The sequence below is a fragment of the Gorilla gorilla genome, chromosome Y (assembly GCF_029281585.2).
Source record: "Gorilla gorilla gorilla isolate KB3781 chromosome Y, NHGRI_mGorGor1-v2.1_pri, whole genome shotgun sequence".
Classification (NCBI taxonomy): domain Eukaryota; kingdom Metazoa; phylum Chordata; class Mammalia; order Primates; family Hominidae; genus Gorilla; species Gorilla gorilla.
Genome location: NC_073248.2, coordinates 8,832,777 through 8,858,574, shown reverse-complemented (window position 1 = coordinate 8,858,574; position 25,798 = coordinate 8,832,777). Strand labels below are relative to the sequence as shown.

Here is a 25,798-nt window from a genome sequence, read left to right as displayed (position 1 = left end):
TGAGGCAAGAGAATCACTTGATCTTGGGAGGTGGAGGTTGCAGTGAGCTGAGATCGCGAAACTGCACTCCAGCCTAGGCAACAGAGTGAGACTCTGTCTCAAAAAAAAGAGAGAAAATGTGACTCAATCTCACAACCACAAGAAGCTGAATTTTGCCTCTCAATTCAGCATGCCTGGAAGAGCATCCTAAGCTACAGATGTCATCTCAGCTTTGTCTGACACCTTAATTCCAGCCTTGTGAGACTCTAAATGGAGACATCCCAGTTAATCTACACCCAATCTTCTGACTTACAGAACTGTGAGATCATAAAGGGGTGTTGTTTTTCAAGCTACTACGTTTGGGGCGTTTTGTTACGCAGCAGAGCTAGCTAAGACAGATGGCTCCTTAAGCAGCTCATTTGAGGGCAGAGGGAGGCAAGTTCTGCAGACAGATGGGCATCTATATTCGCTAGGTTCAAGCTGTTAATGCTGCTGTGTATACCCAAATGACCTCACTACCTTCTCACCAGGCAGCAAGAAACAGGATCCTCAGACGAACAGAAGAAGTCCAACACCTTAGTCTAAGTCTGTTTATGTTCTCCTGATAGGAAATCTTTTCATCTCGTAAAAAGCTGCTGATGTAGGCCTTTCTCACCCTGTACCCCATGTTACTGATGCCTGTTTTGTTACCAAACTGGACTGGTGTCCACTTGCCTGGTGCAGTTAGGTCAAACCTCCACAATGAGGCTTTGCAGCAGGAGAAAGGATAGTGTTTATTTGGACAGCACCAAGCCAGGAGACTCAGGCAGCTCACGCTTAAGACCTAACCTTTTTTTTTTTTTTTTTTATTGAAACGGAGTTTCACTCTTGCTGCCCAGGCTGGAGTGCTGTGGTGTGATCTCAGCTCACCGCAACCTCCACCTCCCGGGTTCAGGCAATTCTCCTGCCTCAGCCTGCTGAGTGGCTGGGATTACAGGCATGCGCCACCACGCCTGGCTAGTTTTGTACTTTTAGTAGAGACAGCGTTTCTCCATGTTGATCAGGCTGGTCTCTTAACTCCCGACCTCAGGTGATTCTCTCGCTTTGGCATCCCAAAGTGCTGAGATTGCAGGCGTGAGCCACCGCACCTGGCCTAAAACCCAATCTTTTCAATGACTTCCGAGCTGTAGTGTTTCAAGTCGGGTAAATTTCAGGACAGAAGCTGCTCCAGGCAAAATCACGAGGACGAAGTTCTGATTTTTTTTATCTTGCCCAAATTCCTATCTAAAGGGTCTAGGGAGTCATTCTTTACAAACCATGAGTTCTCATTAGATGGGTTTTATTTAACCCTATATATCGTAACTTACTTTCCAATGTGACTCTGGCATAATATAATGAGACAAGGAGAAACAATGTATTTAACCCCAAAAGATATTTCCTTGCCATACCTTGAAATTGCCCTGAGAAGTCTCTTGTGGGAAAAATCCACATTCTATAGAGAATAGCCTTTCCTCCCTCCCTCCCTTACCTCCTTTACCTCCCTTACCTACCTTCCTTCCTCCCTTCTCCCCTTCCTTCCTCCCTTCTCCCCTTCCTTCCTTCCTTCTCCCCTTCCTTCCTCCCTTCTCCCCTTCCTTCCTTCCTTCTCCCCTTCCTTCCTCCCTTCTCCCCTTCCTTCCTTCCCTCCCTTCTTTCCCTCCCTCCCTTCTTTCCCTCCCTCCATTCTTTCTCTCCCTCCCTCCTTCCCTCCCTCCCTCCTTCCCTCCTTCCCTCCTTCCCTCCTTCCCTCCCTCCCTGCCTTCCTCCTTCCCTCCTTCCCTCCCTGCCTTCCTCCTTCCCTCCCTGCCTTCCTCCTTCCCTCCTTCCCTCCCTGCCTCCCTCCTTCCCTCCCTGCCTCCCTCCTTCCCTCCCTGCCTCCCTCCCTGCCTCCCTCCTTCCCTCCCTGCCTCCCTCCTTCCCTCCTTCCCTCCCTGCCACCCTGCCTCCCTCCTTCCCTCCCAGCCTCCCTCCTTCCCTCCTTCCCTCCCTGCCTCCCTTCTTCCCTCCTCCCCTGCCTCCCTTCTTCCCTCCTCCCCTGCCTGCCTTCTTCCCTCCTCCCCTGCCTGCCTCCCTCCTTCCCTCCTTCCCTGCCTGCCTCCCTCATTCCCTCCTTCCCTCCTTGCCTCCCTCCTTCCCTCCCCCATTCCCTCCTTCCCTCCCTCCTTCCTCCCTTCCTTCCCTCCCTCCCTTCCTTCCCTCCTTCCTTCCCTCCTTCCTTCCCTCCTTCCTTCCCTCCTTCCCTCCGTCCCTCCCTCATTCCCTCCTTCCCTCCCTGCCTCCCTCCTTCCCTCCCTGCCTCCCTCCTTCCCTCCCTGCCTCCCTCCTTCCCTCCCTGCCTCCCTCCTTCCCTCCCTCATTCCCTCCTTCCCTCCCTCCTCCCTCCCTTCCTTCCCTCCTTCCTTCCTTCCCTCCTTCCTTCCCTCCTTCCCTCCCTCCCTTCCCTCCTTTCTTCCCTCCTTCCCTCCTTCCTTCCCTCCTTCCCTCCGTCCCTCCCTTTGTTCCTTTGTTCCTTCCCAGATCTGGGACATAATCAATTAAGAGCCAGGCCCCCTTTTAGGTCTGATAAGAAACATTTTACAACCTGTTCTCTCTGAAGTCTGCTATCTGAGAGCTTCCTGTGCAAAATAAAACTTGGTTCCCACAATCCTTTATCTCCACCTGGACATTTCCTTTCTGTTGATTCCAGGTCTTCAGATAAACTCAACCAATTGTCAACCAGAAAATATTTAAACTTACCTATAGCCTGGCAGCCCCCAGGTTGAGTTGTCCCACCTTCCTGAACCAAACCAATGTATTTCTGAAATGTATTTGATTGATGTCTCATGCCTTCCTAAAATATATAAAATCAAACTGCACCCCGACCACCTGGGGTACATGTTCTCGGGATCTCCTGAGGGCTGTGTCACGGGCCATGGTCACTCATATTTCGCTCAGAATAAAATCTCTTCAAATATTTTACAGAGTTTGACTCTTTTCATCAACAATTATAAATCACGGCTGGGCGTGGTGGCTCATGCCTGTAATTCTAGCACTTTGGGAGGCCGAGGTGGGCAGATCACGAGGTCATGCGATCGAGACCATCCTGGCCAACATGGTGAAACCCCGTCTCTACTAAAAATACAAAAATTAGCTGGGCATGGTGGCGCGTGCCTGTAGTCCCAGCTATTTGGGAGGCTGAGGCAGGAGAATCGCTTGAACCTGGGAGGCGGAGGTTGCAGTGAGCCGAGATGGCACCACTGCACTCCAGCCTGGGCGACAGAGCAAGACTCCATCTCAAAAATAATAAGTAAAAAAAAAAATCATAAATCAATACATGGAAGCTATACGTTGGTTTGGCCTAAAAAGGGATATCTTGGGCCAGGTACGGTGGCTCATGCCTGTAATCCCAGCACATTTGTAGGCTGAGGCAGGGAGATCACCTGAGGTCTACTAGTAGTTCAAGACCAGCCTGGCCAACATGGTGAAACCCCGTCTTGACTAAAAAATACAAAAAATTACCCAGGCGTGGTGGCAGGTGCCTGTAATTCCAGCTACTTGGGAGGCTGAGGCAAGAGAATCACTTGAACCTGGGAGGCAGAGGTTGCAGCGAGCCAAGATCACGCCACTGCACTCCAGCCTGGGCAACAAGAGCGAAACTCCATCTCAAAAAAAAAAAAAAAAAAAAAAAAAAAAAAAAAAAAATCTTGAAGCTGGGCCCGAGGGTGGGGTTGCTTACAGGAACAAGGTGGATTCAAAGACTTTTGGACTTGCAATTGGTTAAGGAAGTGGAGCTTTGTCTAAGACTTGCGGTCAGCAGTAAAAGCACATTGGATCTGGCCCATGGGCAGGACCTCCTCCAGGACCCTCAGGCAGAAATTTAAAACAAGGAACAGGGATCAGAGTTCAGTCCCTAGCTCTCCCACATCTGAGGTCTTCATGCCAGAGGATTCCATAGGGTAGAGGTGTGAGTTTCTTTTATTTTTTTTTAATTATACTTTAACTTCTGGGGTACATGTGCAGAATATGCAGGTTTGTTACTAGGTACACACGTGCCATGGTAGTTTGCTGCCATCCATCATCTCCATTAGGCATTTGTCCTAATGCTCTCCCTCCCCTAGTTCCCCAGCCCCCGACAGGCCCCGGTGTGTGATGTTCCCCTCCCTGTGTCCGTGTGTTCTCATTGTTCAACTCCCCCTTATGAGTGAAAACATGCAGTGTTTGGTTTTCTGTTCCTGTGATAGTTTCCTGAGAATGATGGTTTCCAGCTTCATCCATGTCCCTGCAAAGGACATGAACTCATCCTTTTTTATGGCTGCATAGTATTCCATGGTGTCTGTGTGCCACATTTTCTTTATTGTCGATCATTGATTGGCATTTGGGTTGGTTCCAAGTATTTGTTATTGTGAACAGTGCTGCAGTAAAGATACGTGTGCATGTGTCTTTATAGTAGAGTGATTTATAATCCTTTGGGTATATACCCACTCATGGGATTGCTGGGTCAAATGGTATTTCTGGTTCTAGATCCTTGAGGAATCACCACACTGTCTTCCGCAATGGTTGAACTAACTTACACGAGGTGTGAGTGTTGCACACTAAGTCAGGGACAGATGCTAAGATGTTCTCTTTAGTTGCTCTAGGGAAGCAAACATGCCTGACTCTAATTTCCTTGGTTATTATTTTAAGCTACTGTGACTTTCTTCTTTATCAAGTTGCTCACTGACTTCTCCCAGCCAGCGAAGTGCCTGGAATTTCCCTCCTGGAAGGAACTCAAGATTTCTCTTGATTTCCATGCTTGGTCGGGGGTGGAGAGAGTTTCCTGGTATGCCCCTAAGAAGGGTCCCTGCCCGGTCTCAGTTCCTCAAGCTTTCTCTTTAGCACCTTTAGCAGACAGATACTATCACAGCTTACAGTGCTTGCAGCACGGGGTGGTGGTGTGGGGATTTTGTTGCCGTTGGATTTTCGCCACTTTTTCCATTTTGTGCCCAGAAGCATTACTCTTGAAGCATTTAAATTTGAACATAGTGGGAAACAGCTTCTTAGGAATTAAGTTTTAACTGGTTTCCAGTGTATCCAAACAGCAGACAGGTAGACCCTTGGTAACCTCTTTTTGATGTATAAACAACTCAGACCATTAAATCAACGCTCATTAGCAACCTATGCTGCTCATCCAGGCTACCCTGAAGTTTACTTTTAGCCCAGTCCTGTGGGTGGATAATGGTTTCAGCGCATTCCCAGGAGGACCATTTACCTCCTTGGAGACAGAATTGTTCTTGAAAGCTCTTCACAAGTCCCCGTTTCCACGGCAACATCAAGATTGACTTCTCGCCCTTGGGTAGTGCCTTGTCTTCCAAAGCCTTTGTTTCCTCTTTACTTACACGAGCCCTTTGGGGCATCTGCTCTTTGCCTCGCGGGTGGGTCAATGGTGCTTTCATTTTAATCTTCTTTTCTAGACTAGACCTGGGAGTCACAGGACAATTTTAATTATCTGAACACTTTACCATTCTGACAACAATATTTACAGAGTTTATCCTGAAGGTGGTTTCTGAGGACAGCTGTGTATCCGAGGAGCATTGTTTTAACTTGAGTTGTCTCCTAGTGATGTATCTCAAGTGCTCAAGGGGAAAGGAGGGCCATCGTAGTAAACACAATGAAAACAAAGGCGTCACCCACTTATTTAATTTTATCCTACCGTGCCAGGTAGCTCTCTCTCGCTGTCTTTCTCTCTCTGTATGTCTCTCTCTCTTTCTCTCCCTCTCTGTGTCACAACCCCTGTCTCTCTCATTCTATTCCTGTCTGTCCCTCTCTGTCACTTTCTCTGCCTCTCTCCTCTTTCTCTCACTCTGTCTCTCACCTATTCTGTCTGTCTCTCAGTTTCTGTCTCTCTCCTTCTTTTTTTTTTTTTATTTTTTTTTTAGATAGAGTGTTGCTCTTCTTCCTCAGTCTGGGGTGCAATAGAGCCATCTTGGCTCACTACCACCTCCGTCTCCCGGGTTCAAGCGATTCTCCTGCCTCAGCCTCCCAAGTAGCTGGGATTACAGGTGCCTGCCACCACGCTCAGCTAGTTTTTATATTTTTAGTAGAGACGGGGTTTCACCATGTTGGCCAGGCTGGTCTCGAACTCCTGACATCAGGCGATCCACCCACCTCAGCCTCCCAAACTATTGGGATTACAGGTGTGAGCCACCACGCCCGGCCTGTCTCTTATTCTTTCTTTCTCGCTCTTTATTTGTATGTCTCTCTCTCTGTCTCTCTGGCACACACTCTGTCTCTTTCAATCTCTCTTTCTGTGCTTCTATTTCTGTGTCACAATCTTTCTCTCTCAGTCTCTTTCCTCCCTATGTCTCTCTCTTTCTCTCCCTCTCTTTCTCTATAACTTTCTCTGTCTTTTGTTCTTTTTTTCTCCCTCTCTTTCTCTCTCATTTTCTCTCTCCCTCTCTCTCTCTCTCTCTCTCTCACACACACACACACACACACACACACACACACACACACAGACACAGAGAATAATCTCGCTGCAGCCTCTTTCACAGTAGGTCTTAGGGGCAGATGGATAGCTGCCTCATACAAAGAAAATAGGATTTCAGGTCTCCAGAGAGGTGCTCCATACCTGCATAACGACTAAGAGATACTGGTATTTCACCTTGATTTTTAAATTGATAAATATGTAGAAACAAGAGACGCAGGGGGTGACAACAAATCTGCCCTCCTTCTTGGCAAATTCCGGCAATTCAGGCACCCGGGTTCCTTCCCTCCTGAATGAAGAGAGGCCAGAGGCCATCATGAGCTCGTCCGTGCTCAAGACTGCAGGATGTGGCTGTATCAGCTCTTGGCTCCAAGAACTGGGCTTTTTGTGTAGCAGGACGGCTCTTGCTACCCACAAGTGCGGGAAGAAGTGTCCTCTGGCTGCCTGGATCCCGGAGGTTCTGGCTTCCTGGGACACTCGTGAATTTATTAGGATGCGTAGGGACAGGGCAGGTGCAGACGGATTCAGGGGCTGTGTTGGCTGTTGGTAGATGCTTGAAAGCTGTTGCTGCTGTGAGCTGAATGCCTTCTCCACAAGCGCTGCCTCCTGGTCTAAATGATGGGTTTTTATTTTATATTATTTTGAGACAGGGTCTTGCTCTGTTTTCTAGGCTGGAGTGCAGAGGTGCAGAGGCATAATCATAGCTCACTGCAGCCTCAACCTCCTATGCTCGAGCAGTCCGGCCACCTCAGCCTCCCACGTAGCTGGGATTGCAGACATGCACTACCACACTCAGATAATTTCTTATGACTTCCTTTTGTGGAGGTAGGGTCTTGCTATGTTGCCCAGCCTGGTCTTGAACTGGCCTCAAGCAATCCTCCCACCTCGGCCTCTCAAAATGCTGCAGTTACACGGTGAGCCACCACACCTGGCCATGATGATTTTCAAATTAGCCCCGTTGGGTTACAAGGTTGACTAAGATCTGATTTCCAGGTAGTGGTTATGGACACACTTATCAAATTTATTCTAGGAGCTCTTTAATAATATTTCAGAATGGACAGCATTTCTGGAAATTATCTTATTTTTTTCTGAGTGTTAAATACATTTGCTTTTGTATGTCTCAGTGGAAGACTTTTTTAAGTTTACATTTTTATGATTTTTTTCATCTGTATATATAAATGTTACTCATCAAGCAATTCCTGCCCTCCTAGCAAATTTCTTCTGCTCTGCTTTTTTCAGAATTTCTATCAGAACAGCATAAATTTCACAAAACAAACCACCTCAGACTCTTTTTGTCCAACCAGTCAGTATCAGGGCACTTATCTGTTCTTTCAAAGTCTAGAAGAATTTTCTAAAATACCCTCTGCACTCATCTACCCTTTCTTCATGCCATTCTTTCATTATTCTTCTCTATTTTTCTTATAGCTATTGGTCTGATTAGACCTAATTTCCTTGATTGAATTGGGATAATTAGTATCTCTGAGAAAATTATTTCCTTGAGATTTTCACATTTTACTTACAAATGTAACATATTATCAGGATACTAAGAAACAGAAACCTATCATTTTAAAGCTTTTTTCATACAGTACAGTGTTTCCTATTTGTAATTTTGCATTTCCTGCCTCGTTAAATATATTATTCACAGTATTTTCTGGGACCTTGTTTCTCCTTCCTTCCTTCCTTCCTTCCTTCCCCATTTCCACCCATCCTTTCCTCCTTCCCTTTCTTCCTCCCTTCCTCCCTGCCTTCCTCCCTTCCTTGCTTCCTCCCTCCCTCCCTCCCTTCATTCCTCTCTTATTTCCTTCCCTGTTTCCACCCATCCTTTCCTCCTTCCCTTTCTTCCTCCCTCCCTTTCTTCCCTCCTTCCGTTCATTCTTCCCTCCCCTCCCCTTCCCTTCCCTCTTTCCACCCATCCTTTCCTCCTTCCCTTTCTTCCTCCCTTTCTCCCGCCCTCCCTCCCTTCCTTTCTTCCTTCCTTCCATCTTCCATTCATCCTCCCTCCCTCCCTCCCTTCCTTGCTTCCTCCCTCCCTTCATTCCTCTCTTATTTCCTTCCCTCTTTCCACCCATCCGTTCTTCCTTCCCTTTCTTCCTCCCTCCCTTTCTTCCCTCCTTCCATTCATTCTTTCTTCCCTCCCCTCCCCTTCCCTCTTTCTACCCATCCTTTCCTCCTCCCCTTTCTTCCGCCCTTTCTCCCTCCCTCCCTTTCTTTCTTCCCTCCTTCCATTCATTCTTTCTTCCCTCCCCTCCCCTTCCCTTCCCTCTTTCTACCCATCCTTTCCTCCTTCCCTTTCTTCTTCCCTTTCTCCGTTCCTCCCTTTCTTTCTTCCCTTATTCCATTAATTTTTTCTTCCTTCTCTTCCCCTTCCCTGTTTCCACCCATCCTTTCCTCCTTCCCTTTCTTCCTCCCTTTCTCCCTCCCTCCCCTTTCTTTCTTCCCTTTCTCCCTCCATCCCTTTCTTTCTTCCCTCCTTCCATTCACTCTTCCTTCCTCCCTCCCTCCTCCTTTCCCTCCTCCTTTCCCTCCTTCCCTCCCTCCTTTCTTCCCTCCCTCTTTTCTTCCCTCCCTTCTTTCTTCCCTCCCCCACAATGTTGATTTTGTTCATTTCTCCCTGCCTACCTAGGAATTCTTGAAAAATATACTTGGATATTGTGTTATTCTGAAGAAAATGGTGTGAAAATGGCACATTATAGCTTCATCTCAATTCAGCATTTGGTTTATGATTTTCAAGTTAGCCCTGTTGGGTTACAAGGTTGGTTACACGGATCCAAACCATGCCTTCATAGGCGATGATCCTCCTTGTTCCATTAACGTTTTAGACTTGAATCATTGCTGTCTTGTGTGACTAGGGCCATTTCTACTTGGTTTTTGCTTGTTTGGCTGATAAATGTGAACGTTTTAACAATTGTTGAACAATTGTTGAAACAATTGTAATTCCTCCTTTTTAATACTCTGTATCTTTACCATCAAGATACAGACATCAGCTTTTTCACAGGCTCTGAGTGTAGGAGGCCACCATTTTGGTTTTATATCATGACCAGTAACTGGGAGTGCCGTCATTGGCTGAAGCTGTACTTCCTGGTTCTTTTCTGTTCTTGCCACGTGGATAACTGGTATACTCCATCTTATTCCATGAGCTACGTGGCAGACACTCATTTCGTAGCTCCTAGGGGTGCGTTAAATACTCCCAAACACTCTAACTTTCATTTCTCTAAATTATCTAAATAGAATGAAGGTATCGTTGAAGGTACTCCAGGTGGAATGAAAAAACCTATCTCAAGTCTTCCGGAGATCCTCCTGTGTTCGGTTCCCTGGTCCCTCTCACGGTGCCCTGGGAAAGGGACGCAGCTCCTACATGGGTTGGGTTCCAGGTGAACGCAGCCACTGAGCTCCTAGCAAGTAGGATTTCCTGTGTGCTGTGCACAGATCACCCTGGTGTCTTGGTCCAGTGGCCTTGAAGCCTCATACTCTTTTGTTTTTCCTTGTTTTTTATTTTTTTATTTTTATTTTTACTACTTTTTTTTTTTTTTTTTTTTTGAGAGGGAGTCTTGCTCTGTCGCCAGGCTGGAGTGCAGTGGCACAATCTCGGCTCACTGCAGGCTCCGCCTCCCGGGTTCATGCCATTCTCCTGCCTCAGCCTCCTGAGTAGCTGGGACTACAGGCGCCCACTACCACGCCCAGCTAATTTTTTGTAGTTTTAGTAGAGACAGGGTTTCACCGTGTTAGCCAGGATGGTCTCGATCTCCTGACCTCGTGATCCACCCACCTCGGCCTCCCAAAGTGCTGGGATTACAGGCGTGAGCCACCCGCCCCCCGGCCTTGTTTGTTTTCTTTTTAAAAAAGTTTCATGAGGTACACGTGCAGCTTTGTTGTAAGATACATTGTGTAGTGCTGCGGTTCACGTTTCGGTTGAACCTATCACTCAAACGGTGAACAAAATACCTCGTAGGTAGAGTTTCAGCCTTTACACCCCTCTCCCTCCCCTGCTTTTGGAATGGCAGGTGTGCCATCTTCCCATTTTTATGCCTGATTATTCAATGTTTAGCGCCTATGTGTAATTGAGAACAAGTGGTATTTAATTTTCCGTTTCTGTGTTAATTCACTTAGGATAATGGCCTCCAGCTGCATCTGTATTGCTGTAAAAAACATGACTTCATTCTTTTTTATGGCTCTATACTATTCTACGCTATATATGCACCAACTACATTTTCTTGATCCAACACATAATTGATGGACACCTGGGCTGATTCCCTCATGCTTCCCACGATTGAATCGGGAAGAAATCAAATCCTGAACAGACTCATTTCATAACAAGTTATGAAATTGAATCAGTAATTTACAAAAACCTATCAATCAAAAAAAAAAAAGCCCCAAGACCAGACAAATTCACAGCTGAATTCGACCAGATGTACAAAGAAGAGCTGGTTCCAATCTGACTGAAACTATTCTAAAAAATTGAGGCGGAGGGATTCCTCCCTAACTTATTCTACAAAACCTGTATCATCTTGATACCAAAATCTGACAAGGACACGACAAAAATAGAAAACTACAGGCCAATATCCCAGATGAAGATAGGCGCACAAATGCTCAACGATATACTAGCAAACAGAATCCAGCAGTGCGTCAAAAAGATGATTGATCATCGAAACCTTGTCTCTACTAAAAATACAAAAATCAGCCAGGCGTGGTGGTGCGTGCCTGTAATCCCAGCTACTTGGGAGGCTGAATCGCTTGAACCTGGCAGGTGGAGGTTGCAGTGAGCCAAGATTGCACCACTGCACTCCAGCCTGGGCAACAGAGCAAGACTCTGCCTCAAAAAAAAAAAAAAAAAAGATAATTGATCGCAATCTTAATTGTGGGCTTCATTCCTGCTCTGCTCTTTGTCCAAACAGATTTTTCTGAATGTCAGGGGTGAAGTTCAAGTTCTAGCACCCAGTGAGCATTCTGCCTTCCCCTGCTGCAGGGCTTGATGTATCAGCTCATCTTCCCCTAGTGATGCCAGCCATACCCTGTTCCCCTTACCCTTCCTACCAGCGTTACTCTTGGTGTGAGGTAGCTCCTGAATGGATGCAAAAAAAAAAAAAAAAAGATGCTGATTGCAAGAATGAGCAAAGCCCATTGGTTGCCTGTATTACTCCGTTCTCACACTGCTCTGAAGAAATACCTGAGACTGGGTAATTTTTTAAAATTTTAAGTTCCGGGTACACGTGCAGGATCGTACATAGATAAACATGTGCCATGGTGGTTTGCTGCACCTGTCAACCCATCACTTAAGTATTAAGCCCAGCATGAGTTAGCTATTCTTTTTACTATTATACTTTAAGTTCTGGGGTACATGTGCAGAACATGCAGGTTTGTTATATAGGTATAGACGTGCCATGGTGGTTTGCTGCACCCATCAACTCGTCATCTACATTAGGTATTTCTTTTAAAGCTATCCCTCCCCTTGCCCCCCACCCCCCAACAGGCCCCAGTGTGTGATGTTCCCCTCCCTGTGTCCCTGTGTTCTCATTGTTCAGCTCCCACTTAAGAGTGAGAGCATGTGGTGTTTAGTTTTCTGTTCTTGTGTTAGTTGGCTGAGAATGATGGTTTCCAGATTCATCCGTGTCCCTGCAAAGGACATGAACTCATCCTTTTTAATGTCTGCATAGTATTCCATGATGTCTATGTGCCACATTTTCTTTATTCAGTCTATCAGTGACGGGCATTTGGGTTGGTTCCAAGTCTTTAATATTATGAACAGTGCTGCAGTAAACATACGTGTGCATGTGTCTTTATAGTAGCATGATTTATAATCCTTTGGGTATATACCCAGTCATGGGATTGCTGGGTCAAATGGTATTTCTGGTTCTAGATCCTTGAGGAATCCCCACACTGTCTTCCACAATGGTTGAACTAACTTACACTCTCACCAGCAGTGTAAAAGCGTTCCTATTTCTCCACATCCTCTCCAGCATCTGTTGTATCCTGATTTTTTAATGATCGCCCTTCTAACTGATGTGAGGAGGTATCTCATTGTTGTTTTGATTTGTACTTCACTACTGAGCAGGCATTAGCTATTTTTCCTGATTCTCTCCCCCTCCCTGACCCCCACCCACAACATGCCCTAGTGTGTGTTGTTCCCCTCCCTGTATCCATGTGTTCTCATTGTTAAGCGCCCACTTATGAGTGAGAGTGTACAGTGTTTGGTTTTCTGTTCCTGCATTAGTTTGCCAAGAATACTGGCTTCTAGCTCCATCCATGTCCCCGCAAAGGACATGATCTCGTTCCTTTTTATGGCTGCATAGTATTCCATGGTGTATATGTACCATTTTTTTTATATCCAGTCTATCATTCTTGGGCATTTGAGCTGATTCCACATCCTTGCTATTGTGAATAGTGCTGCAATGAACATATGTGTGCCTGTATCTTTATAATAGAATGATTTCTCTTTCTTTGGATATATACCTAGTAATGGGATTGCTGGGTCAAATGGTGTTTCTGGTTCTAGGTCTTTGAGGAATTGCTACACTGAGACTGGGTAATTTATAAAGAAAAGAAGTTTAATTGGCTCATGGATCTGCAGGCTATACGGGAAGCAGAGCAGCTTCTGCTTCTAGGGAGGCATGAGGAAATGCATAATCATAGTGGAAAGTGAGGGAAAGCAGATGTCTTACATGGCCCTAGCAAGAGAAGGAGAGACAGAGATGCAGTTGGGGTGGGCTGGGGAGATGCTACACACTTTTCAACAACCAGATGCCACGAGAACTCATTCACTGTTGCAAGAACAGCACCCAGGGGATGGTGCTAAACTATTCCTGAGAAATCCACCCCCCGTGACCCAATCTCCTCCTACAAGGGTCCACCTCCAGCACTGGGGATTCCAATTCAACATGAGATTTGAATGAGGACACAGATCCAAACCATATCACTATCCATCTATCAATTCATCCATCCATCTATCCATCCATCCATCCATCCATCCATCCATCCATCCATCAATTCATCCATCCATCCATTTATCCATCCATCCATCTATCCATCCATCAGTCCATCCACCCACCCACCCATCCATCCATCCACCCACCCATCCATCCATCCATCCACCCATCCATCCACCCACCCATCCATTTATCCACCCATCCGTCTATCCATCAATTCCTCCATCCATCCATGCATCCATCCATTTATCCATCCATCTATTCATCTATTCATCTATCCATCAATTCAGCCATCCATCCATCCATCCATCCACCCATCCACCCATCCACCCATTTATCCATCCATCTATCCAATCCATCCATCCATCCATCCACCCATCCACCCATCTACCCATCCTTTCACCCATCCATCAATTCATCCATCCATCCGTCCATGCATGCATCCATCTGTATTAGTCTGTTCTTGCATTGCTATAAAGAAGTACCTGAGACTGGATGATTTATAAAGAAAAGAGGTTTATTTGGCTCATGGTTCTGCAAGCTGTACAGGAAGCAGAGCAGCTTCTGCTTCTGGGGAGGCCTCAGGAAACTTACAATCATGATGGAAGGTGAAGTGGAAGCCAGCACATCTTAATGGCTAGAGCAGGAGCGAGAGTGGAGGGGAGGTGCTGTGCACTTTTAAACAACCAGATCTTGAGGGAACTCATTCACGGTCACAAGAACAGCACCAAGGGGGGGATGGTGCTAACCCATTCGTGAGAAATCCACCTCCATGATCCAATCACCTCTCCCCAGGCCACTCCTCCAACACTGGGGATTACAATTCAACATGAGATTTGGGTGGGGACACAGATCCAAACTATATCACTGCCTTGCAAGCCAGTGATCTCAATAGAATGGTGATGTTCATGTTGCTAGTGGCTATAAGCCTTTTTTCTCAAGTAGCAAGAAAAATGCATCTTCTAGTTTTTTTTTTAAAAAATCCATTCACACTGCTGTTTTTGGAAGCTCAGCGTGTGCTTTTACCCATCCTTTGATCACTGGTTCCAATTATTGGCAGTAGTATGGGTTTTCCTCTTTCTTACATCCCCACAAGTGTTTTTGTGGAAAATTACAGCAGTACCTCAGGAGTTTCTATCCGGATTGACACTGTGCTCAGAATCAGCTCTTTTAAACTCTCCATGGCAAAACTGCCTCTCCCCTAATCTGCAGCAGATTGATAACTGCCGTAGTTACAATAAAAATGAATTACTAAAAAAAAATGCATTTAAGAAACATGGAAACTAGAAGCTCTCAGTGTGTTTTTGAAAGTCATTGGATTGAGCAAAGCTTAAATGACTGTCATTATTATTTTTTAAGTTTCTAAACATTTACTTTCAATTTCTGAACATGTCTCACCACACACAGCTTGCAGTAACAGTTCACAGAGTGGCAGCCGTCTGATTCAGGAGTGTGTGTACCATCATACCATCCAATATATTACTTTATTTATTTATTTATTTTTTGAGACAGTCTGGCTCTGTCGCCCAGGCTGGAGTGCAGTGGTGCGATCTCAGCTCACTGCAACCTCCACCTCCCAGGTTTAAGCAATTCTCCTGCCTCAGCCATCCAAGTAGCTGGGATTTCAGGTGCCTGCCCCCATGCCCGGCTAATTTTTTTATTTTTAGTAGAGATGGGGTTTCACCGTGTTGGCCAGGCTGGTCTTGAGCTCCTGACCTCAAGCGATCCACCCGCTTTGGCCTCCCAAAGTGCTGGGATAACAGGTGTGAGCCACTGCACCTGCCCACCCAACTGTATTTCTCTAAGGAAAATATTGAAAGTACTTATTTCCTTTTCCTTGATGGCCTGGTGACTTGGTACAGATGGGCTTCATTCTCCATGATGAGGAAGCTGTTATATTATCTTAAAACATGCCTTCCAAGAGAAGGTTAAAGTATATATTTCAGATCACAAGGTCAGGAGCACTTTTGGCTGCCACGTTTGGCTTACTCTTGGGTGTTGTGTTATTTAAAGTGTCCTAGATCAGCCACGATAAAACAAAACCTAATCACTGTGTCTCAACCTCAGGTGTGTGCTGCTGCAGGAAGTGCCAGTTCTTGTGATATCGGAGCCATGTCCACATCTGTTCTGGGGACCCGGGACCCCACGGGTTGGTCTGAGTATGTCATCAATAGCTAGACGAGGCCGGGCGAGGTGCTTCACACCTGTAATCCCAGCACTTTGGGAGGCCGAGGCGGGCAGATCACAAGGTCCGGAGTTCAAGAACAGCCTGGGCAACATGGTGAAACCCTGTCTCTACTAAAACACAAAAATTAGCCAGGCGTGGTGGTGGGTGCCTGTAGTCCCAGCTACTCAGGAGGCTGAGGCAGGAGAATTGGTTGAATCCAGGAGGCGGAGGTTGCAGTGAGCCGAGATCGCACCACCGCACCTCAGCCTGAGCTACAGGGTGAAACTCCATCTCAAACAACAACAACAACAACAAAGAACTAGGTGAAAAGACCTGGAGTGCTCCTGCAGCGCAACCAGCCGTGATCATACAAAGACCAGAATGCTGCAGGATGGCACGTCATGGCCCATCCCTCTCATCTCTGCTCCACGCAGCAATAAGACCAAAGCTAACCTGCTTCCAGAGACACCTCGTGGAAATGTGCAAGGCTCAGCAAAGAAAGGCTAATATCTAATGATTCATGTATTTACACAGCTTTTTTTTTGAGATGGAGTCTGGCACTGTCACCAGGCTGGAGTGCAGTGGCATGGTCTCGGCTCACTGCAACCTCCGCCTCCCAGGTTCAAGCGATTCCCCTGCCTCAGTCTCCCAAGTAGCTGGGATTACAGGCATGCACCACCATGCCCAGCTAAGTTTTATATTTTTAGTAGAGACAGGGTTTTGCCATGTTGGCCAGGCTGGTCTCGAACTCCTGAACTCAGGTGATCGCCCGCCTCAGCCTCCCAAAGTCCTGGGATTACAGGCGTGAGCCACCGCGCCCGGCCTGCTTTTTTATTTCTTACTAGCACGAGAACTTAGAGTGATACAAATCTTCTGAATATTTTGGCTGCATTCTGCAGACGGTGACACCTTCTGTTTCCGTCGATATTATTTATAAAACATTTTTGTCACCTGCTATGAATTGTCACCCTGTCCACATGCTTTAAAAGGGCAGTTTTTGAAATCAACATGAGTTTGGGCACTGGGAAATGGCATACTTAATAAAATTAAACATTAAAAAGGGGCTCTTTCTGCTTTCCTATCAACTCAGGCAGCAGGGTTATAGATGTAGGGGGTGAGGGATGCACCCTGTATTGGCCAGGGTTCTCTAGAGGGATATAACTAACAGGATAAATAGCTATATATAAAGGGGGGTTTATTCAGTATTAACTCACAGGATCACAAGGTCCTACAATAAGCTGTCTGCGAGCTGAGGAGCAAGGAAGCCAGCCCGAGTGCTAAAGCTGAAGAACTTGGAGTCCAATTTTTGAGGGCAGGAAGCATCCAGCACGGGAGAAAGCTGTAGCATGGGAGGCTAGGCCAGTCTGACCTTTTCACATTCTTTTTCCTGCTTTTTGAATGTGCCGTGCTGGCAGCTGATTAGATGGTGCCTACCCCGATTAAGGGTGGGTCTGCCTTTCCCACCCCACTAACTCAAATGTTAAATTGTCTGGCCACACCCTCACAGACACACCCAGGATCAATACTTTGCATCCTTCAATCCAATCAGGTTGACACTCGGCATTAACCATCACACCTGGTGTGTGTTTCTCTGATTATAAGGACACCAGTCCTACTGGACGAGGGCCTCACCCTTTTGAGCTCCTACAGGCCCTGTCTGCAAATAAAGTCACATTGGAGTTTAAGGGTTCTGATGATGAGTGAGGGAGGGCACGGCTCAGTCTATAACGATGTCCTATATCTGTTGCAAAGAAAAAATGAAGGCACTATTCAGTTCCTCCAAATTAGGAGGTTTGCCAGAGCCTCAGACAAAAGGATTTTTTAGGGAGGTACAGTTCATTCCATAATGATGTTCTCTATCGCAAAGAAGAAGGGGTAATTCAGTTCCTCCAAACCAGGCGATTTGCCAGAACTCCAAACAAAAGGAATTTTTTTTTCTTCTTGATCCCTATTTATCAACACATGCCTCCGTGTCTTTCCAGTTGACTTCATCTCTTGGGCAGCATTCATTTCAGAAATCTGTATTTCTGACTTGCCCTCAGGAAACCCCTTTAGATGTTAGAAATTCTTCTGTGGATGAAGTTATCTTTTTTTTTTTTGAGACATAGTCTTGCTCCGTCGCCCAGGCTGGAGTGCAGTGGTGTGATCTCGGTTCACTGCAACCTCCACCTCCCGGGTTCAAACGAGTATCCTGCCTCAGCCTCCTGAGTTCAAACGATTGTCCTGCCTCAGCCTCCTGAGTATCTGGGATTACAGGCGTGCACCACCACACCTGGCTAATTTTTGTATTTTTAGTAGAGACCGGATTTCACCATGTTGGCCAGGCTGGTCTCGAACTCCTGACCTCAGGTGATCCACCCATCTCAGCCTCCCAAAGTGCTGGGGTTACAGGGATGAGCCACCACACCCGGCCAGATGAGGTTATCTTCTTGAGTCTCAGGGTTTACCGTCTGTCACTGAGTTGCAAATAAAAGAAAAGTTGGATGAGTTATTGGCAGCCTCAAGAGCAACAGTGAGAATTGTAGAATCACTTTCTGCATTGGAGGGTGTGATGTGTGGGCTACGGGAAGCGTGGACATCATTCACCATGCTAGGTGCCGAAAGGGGCATCAGACACAGCAGGTGCGTGAATCTCCCGTCTTCATATGATACTGTCTCACTGTCAGAATCGCAGTGACAGAAGGCATTTGTTACCGTGGATTCACACTCCGTTAGGGTTAAGATTTTTATTCTGTGTGAGTTCCTTAGGGTTACTGTGAAAAGCATATCTTATCTTTTCTCGATAAGTTTTAAGTGACATTTAAAAATATTCAAGCATGTGACTTGACCAAATTGCTTAGCATTTGAGTTGTTCCATTAAATGGAGCATCTCGTCACTTTCAAGTATTTGATACTGGCAGTTGTTAAGAGTTAAAAGGCAGTTGGATTTGTCGCAGACAATGAGTTAAGGAATCCTTCCATATTTTTCCCAATTTTTTTTTTTTTTTTTTTGAGACAGAGTTTCACTCTTGTTGCCCAGGCTGGAGTGCAATGGCACGATCTCGGCTCACCGCAACCTCTGCCTCTCAGGTTCAAGTGATTCTCCTGCCTTAGCCTCCCTAGTAGCTGGGATTACAGGCATGTGCCACCATGCCCGGCTAATTTTGTATTTTTAGTAGAGACGGGGTTTCTCCATGTTGGCCAGGCTGGTCTTGAACTCCCGACCTCAGGTGATCCGCCCACCTCGGCCTCCCAAAATGCTGGGATTACAGGCTTGAGCTGCCGCGCCCGGCCCGTTTTTCCCAACTTTAAAATTAAGGGTTCTCAGGGCCCTGTGTAGAGCAGTGAAAATAAGACCTCGTGTGTGTGTGTGTGTGTGTGTGTGTGTGTGTGTGTGTGTGTGTGTGTGTACGTGTACACACGCGCCTGCAGGAGAATTGCTGTTCCACTTAGGTGAGAGGATTGGCTGTGTGCTTCAGACCAGGAAATGTGTCATCTTGCCAAGCAACCTGGCTGAGTGTGCTGGAGTCAGGATCTTGAACAGAAACTTCCTTTTCTGGTATTGTTCACTACAGAGCTAAAATGGCCAAATATATACTGTGAAAGTTTTTTTTTTTTTTTTTTTTAACAAAAGACCAGATCCCTCCTTCAGCTGTATACATTTTTGAATAAAATCATATTGAACTAAAAAAAAAAAACACCAAAACTGGGGAACTTGCACAATAGAAATATACCCTCTCCCAGGTCTGGAGGACAAGAGTTTAAATCCAAGGTGTCTCAGGGCTGAGCTCCATCCAGACGCTCTAGGGGAGGATCCTTTTGGCCTCCCCCAGCTCCTGGGGGCTCCAGGCATCCCACGGCTTGTGGCTGTATCACTCCAGTCTCTGCCTCTGTCTTCACATCATCATTTTCTCTCATCTGTCTCAAGCATGCCTGTTCCTCCTTCTTATAAAAACCCCAGGCTAGGCGTGGTGGCTCATGCCTGTCATCCCAGCACTTTGGGAGGCCGAGGCGGGCAGATCACCTGAGGTCAGGAGTTTGAGACCAGCCTGGCCAACATGGTGAAACCCCGTCTTTACTAAAAATACAAAAATAAGCCGGGTGTGGTGGCGGGTGCCTGTAATCCCAGCTACTCGGGAGACTGAGGAAGGGAGGATCACTTGAACTCGGGAAGTGGAGGTTGCAGTCAGCCAAGATCTGTCCACTGTATTCCAGCCTGGGTGGCAGAGCAAGACTTTGTCAAAACAAAAAAACAAAAAAACAAAACAAAAAAAAACTCCGCACGCCTGTCATCCTAGCATTTTGGGCAGCAGTATGATAACAAGGCCAGGAGTTAGAGACCTACCTTGGCAACATAGAGAGACCCCTGTCTCTATAAAAGCTAACAAACAAAAAACAAAAATCTTTGTCATTATATTTAGGCTAATACAGGATAATTTCCTCATTTGAAAACCTTTAATGTCTAAACACCCTATTTTCATACAAGGTAATCTTTTCACAGGTTCTAGAGATTAGGACCAGGAGATTTTTAGGGACGGAGTGGAGGATACCGTCATTTAGCCTACCACATTCTTACTACCTTAGGAAAGGATGGCCAGGCAAGGTGGCTTACGACGGTAATCCCAGCACTTTGAGAGGCCAAGGCGGGCGGATCGCTTGAGCCCAGGAGTTCGAGTTCAGCTTGGGCAACATTGCAAAATCCCATCTCTACAGCAACTACAAAAAGTAGCCAGGCGTGGTGCTGCGCACCTGTGGTCCCAGCTACTCGGGAGGCTAAGGAGGGAGAATGGCTTGAATTCGGGAGGTGGAGGCTGCAGTGAGCCCAGATCACACCTTTGCACTCCAGCCTGAGTGACAGAACAAGACCCTGTCTCAATAAATGCATAAATAATTTTAAAAAGGAAAGTAATTCAGCACAAACATTTGCATATTCCCAAGATGATGCTCACAGCTTGCAGTGCCTGCCTGGGTCCTATTCCTATGTGCCTGGGGTCTATCTGCCTGGGTCCTATTCCTATCTGCCTGGGTCTATCTGCCTGGGTCCTATTCCTATCTGCCTGGGGTCTGTCTTCCTGGGTCCTATTCCTATGTGCCTGGGGTCTATCTGCCTGGGTCCTATTCCTATCTGCCTGGGGTCTGTCTTCCTGGGTCCTATTCCTATCTGCCTGGGGTCTGTCTGCCTGGGTCCTATCCCTATCTGCCTGGGGTCTGTCTGCCTGGGTCCTATTCCTATCTGCCTGGGGTCTGTCTGCCTGGGTCCTATCCCTATCTGCCTGGGGTCTGTCTGCCTGGGTCCTATTTCTATCTGCCTGGGGTCTGTCTGCCTGGGTCCTATCCCTATCTGCCTGGGGTCTGTCTGCCTGGGTCCTATTCCTATCTGCCTGGGGTCTGTCTGCCTGGGTCCTATCCCTATCTGCCTGGGGTCTGTCTGCCTGGGTCCTATTTCTATCTGCCTGGGGTCTGTCTGTCTGGGTCCTATTCCTATCTGGCTGGGTCTTAGTCATGTCTGCCTGGGTCCTATTCCTATCTGCCTGGGGTCTATGCATTTCCTTTTTGTCTGAGGACACATTTTTGCTTCATGCTGATATTTTTCACTTCACCTTTCTCCCCTTTTCTTCTTTTCTCTTTTTCCCTCTCCTTCCCTCCCCTCCCTCTGGGGCAGAAGCTGGCATGCGGCAGAGCGCCAGCAGAGGACGTGGCCCAAGCTCCCATACATCTTCCCTTTACCTCTTCCGCTGATTTTTTTCTGGGTGTGCCCTGAGAGCCCAGCTCTAGACACTCAAAGGTGCATCATTTCAATGTATGTTCCAAAGTTACATAGCATCCAAGGCATATGAGACATGCTTAAAAACATACTGGTCATGCAAGTGAGGAGGTGCAATGATGGGTACTTTCGTGGCGATCACGGAAGCCAGATCTAGAGATGCCCGGCGTGGCTTGGGGTTCAGGAAAACTTCCTGAAGGAGGTGACACATTTGCGTTTACGATCCCCAAGTGAGGCACACAAGCATCTCTCGGCGAGAACCCCACAGTCCATCCCAGAAAAGGAAAGTCAAGAGAATGGGCTACGTATGGGAGGAAGGGAACTATTTATGGTCTTCGATGAGAAAACAAATGTGCGTATGCGCCCCAGCTTTGTGCTTCGGTATTGCCACATGCACGAACCGCGTGAAAATACAAGCCATCAATACAAGCAAGTGCTAGCCCTCTTTTATTATTCTACTGCACAAGAAGGAAGTCCTTGCTTCTGAGTCATTTTGTGTATTAGTTACACATGCCGTGTAACAAAATAACGCAGACTCAGCAGCGTGTCCTAACAGCCTGATAATATTTTATCCAGAATGACGTGTTTTAGAAAGTTGTGCTGTGTCAAAGTAATCCAGATAGCATTTCCTTTTCTTCTTGTTTTTTTGGTATTATTATACTTTAAGTTCTGGATACATGTACAGAATGTGCAGGTTTGTTACATAGGTATACACGTGCCATGGTGGTTTGCTGCACCCATTAACCTGTCATCTACATTAGGTATTTGTCCTAATGCTGTCCCTCCCCTATCCCCCCACCCCCCGACAGGCCCTGGTGTGTGATGTTCCCCTCCCTGTGTCCATGTGTTCTCATTGTTCAACTTCCACTGATGACTGAGAACATGCAGTGTTTGGTTTTCTGTTCCTGTGTTAGTTTGCTGAGAATGATGGTTTCTAGCTTCATCCATGTCCCTGCAAAGGACATGAACCCATCCTTTTTATGGCTGCATAGTATTCCATGGTGTCTATGTGCCACATTTTCTTTATCCAGTCTATCATTGATGGGCATTTGGGTTGGTTTCAAGTCTTTGCTATTGTTAATAGTGCCGCAATAAACGTACGTGTGCATGTGTCTTTATAGTAGAATGATTTATAAACCTTTGGTATATACCCAGTAATGGGATTGATGGGTCAAATGGTATTTCTGGTTCTAGATCCTTGAGGAATCACCACACTGTCTTCCACAGTGGTTGAACTAATTTACACTCCTACCAACGGTGTAAAAATGTTCCTATTTCTCCACATCCTCTCCATTTCCTTTTCTTCTCCTTATACAGTAAGGAATATGAAACTAACACACACACTTTCTCTCATTTCATTCTCTCTCTTTTTCTGTCTGCTCTCTTTCTCCCTCTCTCTCTCCCTCTCTTTTTCTCTGTCTCTGTCTTTCTCTGTCTCTCTCTTTCTCTGTCTTCTTTTCTCTATCTCTCTCTGTCTCTCAGTGTTTGTCACGCTCTCTCTCTTTGCCTCTTTCTGTCTCTTTTTTTTTTTGAGACAGAGTCTTGCTCTGTCACCCAGGCTGGAGTGCAGTGGTGCGACCTCGGCTTACTGCAACCTCCACCTCCCAGGTTCATGCGATTCTCCTGCCTCAGCCTCCCAAGTAGCTGGGATTACAGGCGTGTGCTACCACAGTCACCTAATTTTTGTATTTTTAGTAGAGATGGAGTTTGACCACGTTGGCCAGGCTGGTCTCGAACTCCTGACCTCTGCCCACCTTCCAAAGTGCTGAGATTACAGATGTACACCACCACAGCTGGCTAATTTTTGTATTTTTAGTAGAGTCGAGGTTTCAACATGTTAGCCAAGCTGGTCTCAAAGTCCTGACCTCACGTGATCTGCCCGCCTTCGCCTCCTAAAATGCCGGGATTACAGGCATGAGCCATCGTGCCCGGCCTCTTTCTTTGTATCTCTCTGTCTGCCTTTCTCTCTTTGTCCCTTTTACTGTCTCCCGTCCCTCTCTCTCTTTCTGTTTCTCTCTCTCACTGTGTCTCTTTGTCTTTATCTCTGTGTGTTTCTTCTCTCTTCCCCTTTTCCTCCCCCTTTTTTCTCTCTCTTAGCCTTTCTTTCTTTCTTTCTTTCCCTCTCTCTCTGCTTCTATCTTTCTGTCTCTCTCTTTCTCATTCTTACTCTCCCTCTCTGTCTCTTCTCTCTGATGGTGAGGGGAGAGTCATTTCATTTTGGAATGATGTTGAGCATTCCAGTAATAGTTTTGGAGAGTAAGGCTCATAGAGCTTATTAAGCAAGGTGTGTCTGTCATAAAATTGATTGCTGGCATTTTATACATCAGCGCAGACATGGGGGGCACAGGCAGACTCCTCCCCCCACCACACACACACGCTGCTTATCCTCTGAAAGCTATGTGGCCTTCAGAAAAATATTAACAGTTCTTTTACAGTAATGATTTTCCCCTATGAGGCTCCCCAATGAGGAGGCTGTAAATGACACTGACCACCAGCAGCCCTGCAGATCAAGGCTGTTCTCTTCTCGGCCACCCCAGAACCAGCCTCTGCTCGCTCCCTCCCTGAGGACTCCTGTCTCTGACCTCTGCACACATGCTGTGATTTGCCCTTCCACCTCACACCATTCCCCATCCTCACCTTTCAGAACTCACTGGCAGCCTCCCCCAGTACCTTCCACCTCTCTCCAGAAATTACCTTCCCATCTCAATGTAAGGGAACTTGCTTCTTCCCTCAGAGATCTGCTGTCTCTGCTGCAAGTAATAGCTAGTTTTCATGCATTTTGTTCTGTCTGACTTTAGGTTGTTGCATTTTTCTCCCAACCTCCTTGAACCCATGGACCTGGAGGCAGAATTATATACCTGTGAATTTGCTTTTCTTTCTAGTTCCTCTCCCTCCAAAACCTCAGTCCTTCTGGAAAAAAAAAAACAAAAAAACAAAAAACAGCTTTAACACCATCAAACACATCACTTTTAGCGATGGAGACCCACTGGGAATTTAGAGAGGAAATAAAGAGTGAAGTTGATATACTGAATACAATAGACATGTCTACCTCTCTACCTATGTGATGTTATAAAGCTGTCCCTGAGTCATTCACTCTCTAAAAATGTCATCTTTGGTTGGACACAGCTGCTCACGCCTGTAATCCAACACTTTGGGAGGCTGACGTGGGAGGCTCACTTGAGCTTAGGAGTTCGAGACCAGCCATGGGGACATAGTGAGACCCTGTCTCCAAAAACATAAATGTAATAAAAAATAAAATGCTTTCTTTTATTATTCTTCTGCAGAAGAAGGAAGTCCTTGCTTCTGAGTCATTTTGTGTATTAGTTACATATACTGTGTAACAAAATAACACAGACTCAGCAGCGTGGAAGAGCTCATACTTACTATCTATAGCAAGGGATCCATAAATGGCATCCTTTTTTATTATTATATAAAATTCTATATTCTCCTGCGGAAGAAGGAAGTCCTTGCTTCTGAGCCATTTTGTGTATTAGTTACATATGCCGTGTAACAAAATAACACAGATTCAGCAACGTGGAAGGGCTCCTACTTCTTACTATCTGTAGCAGGGGATGCATAAATTGCTTCCTGTTGATTATTATATAAAATTCTATATTCTATATTCCTCTACTGCAGAAGAAGGAAGTCCTTGCTTCTGAGTCATTTTGTGTATCAGTTACATATGCTGTGTAACAAAATAACCCACAGACTCAGCAGCGTGGAGGGGCTCATACTTACTATCCCACAGCTGCTGTGGGTCAGGAATCTGGGCAGGTGTAATGGCATTCTCTCTTCTGGGTCTCACTAGGCTACAACCAAAGTGTCATCTGACCTGAGGTCCTCTCTGGAGCTCAGGATCTTCGAAATTCACATGGTTATACACAGAATCCAATTCCTGGAAGCTGCAGATCTGGCGATCTGAGTGTCTTGCTGGCTTTTGGCCAGGGGCTGCTGTCAGCTCCTAGAGAGGCCGTGCCCAGGTTCTGGCCCCAAGGTGCTCTCACAGAACATCAGCTCACATCAAGGTCAGGAGGAGAATGACAGGTCCCACACAGACTCAAGGGAAGGGGACTATACAAGGATGGGACTCATTGATCTCCCTAGAGTATGAGCTCCTCATTGTACCCTACTGACATGTCCAATTCAGTGTTACTTCCTGGACGGGTGCAGTGGCTCACGCCTGTAATCCCAGCACTTTGGGAGGCTGAGGCGGGTGGATCACCTGAGGTAAAGAGTTTGAGACCAGCCTGGCCAACATGGTGAAACATTGTCTCTACTAAAAAAAAAAAAAAAATACAAAAATTAGCTGGGCGTGGTGGCATGTGCCTGTAATCCCAGCTACCTGGGAGGCTGAGGCAGGAGAATCACTGGAACCCAGGAAGCAGAGGCTGCAGTGAGCTGAGATCATGCCACAGCACTCCAGCCTGGTCAACAGAGCAAGACTCCATCTCAAAAAAAAGTGAAAAAAGCAGAAAAAAGCAGAAAAAAAGCAGAAAAAAAAAAGTGTTACTTCCTAGATGAAATTGAGT

At 46.4% G+C, this 25,798-nt stretch overlaps 1 protein-coding gene across 3 annotated transcripts in view; it reads left to right on the top strand.

Moving 5' to 3' along the window:
- Positions 1–25,798, top strand: part of DHRSX (dehydrogenase/reductase X-linked) — a 319,446-nt gene that overhangs the window by 220,765 nt on the left and 72,883 nt on the right. The window lies entirely within an intron of this gene.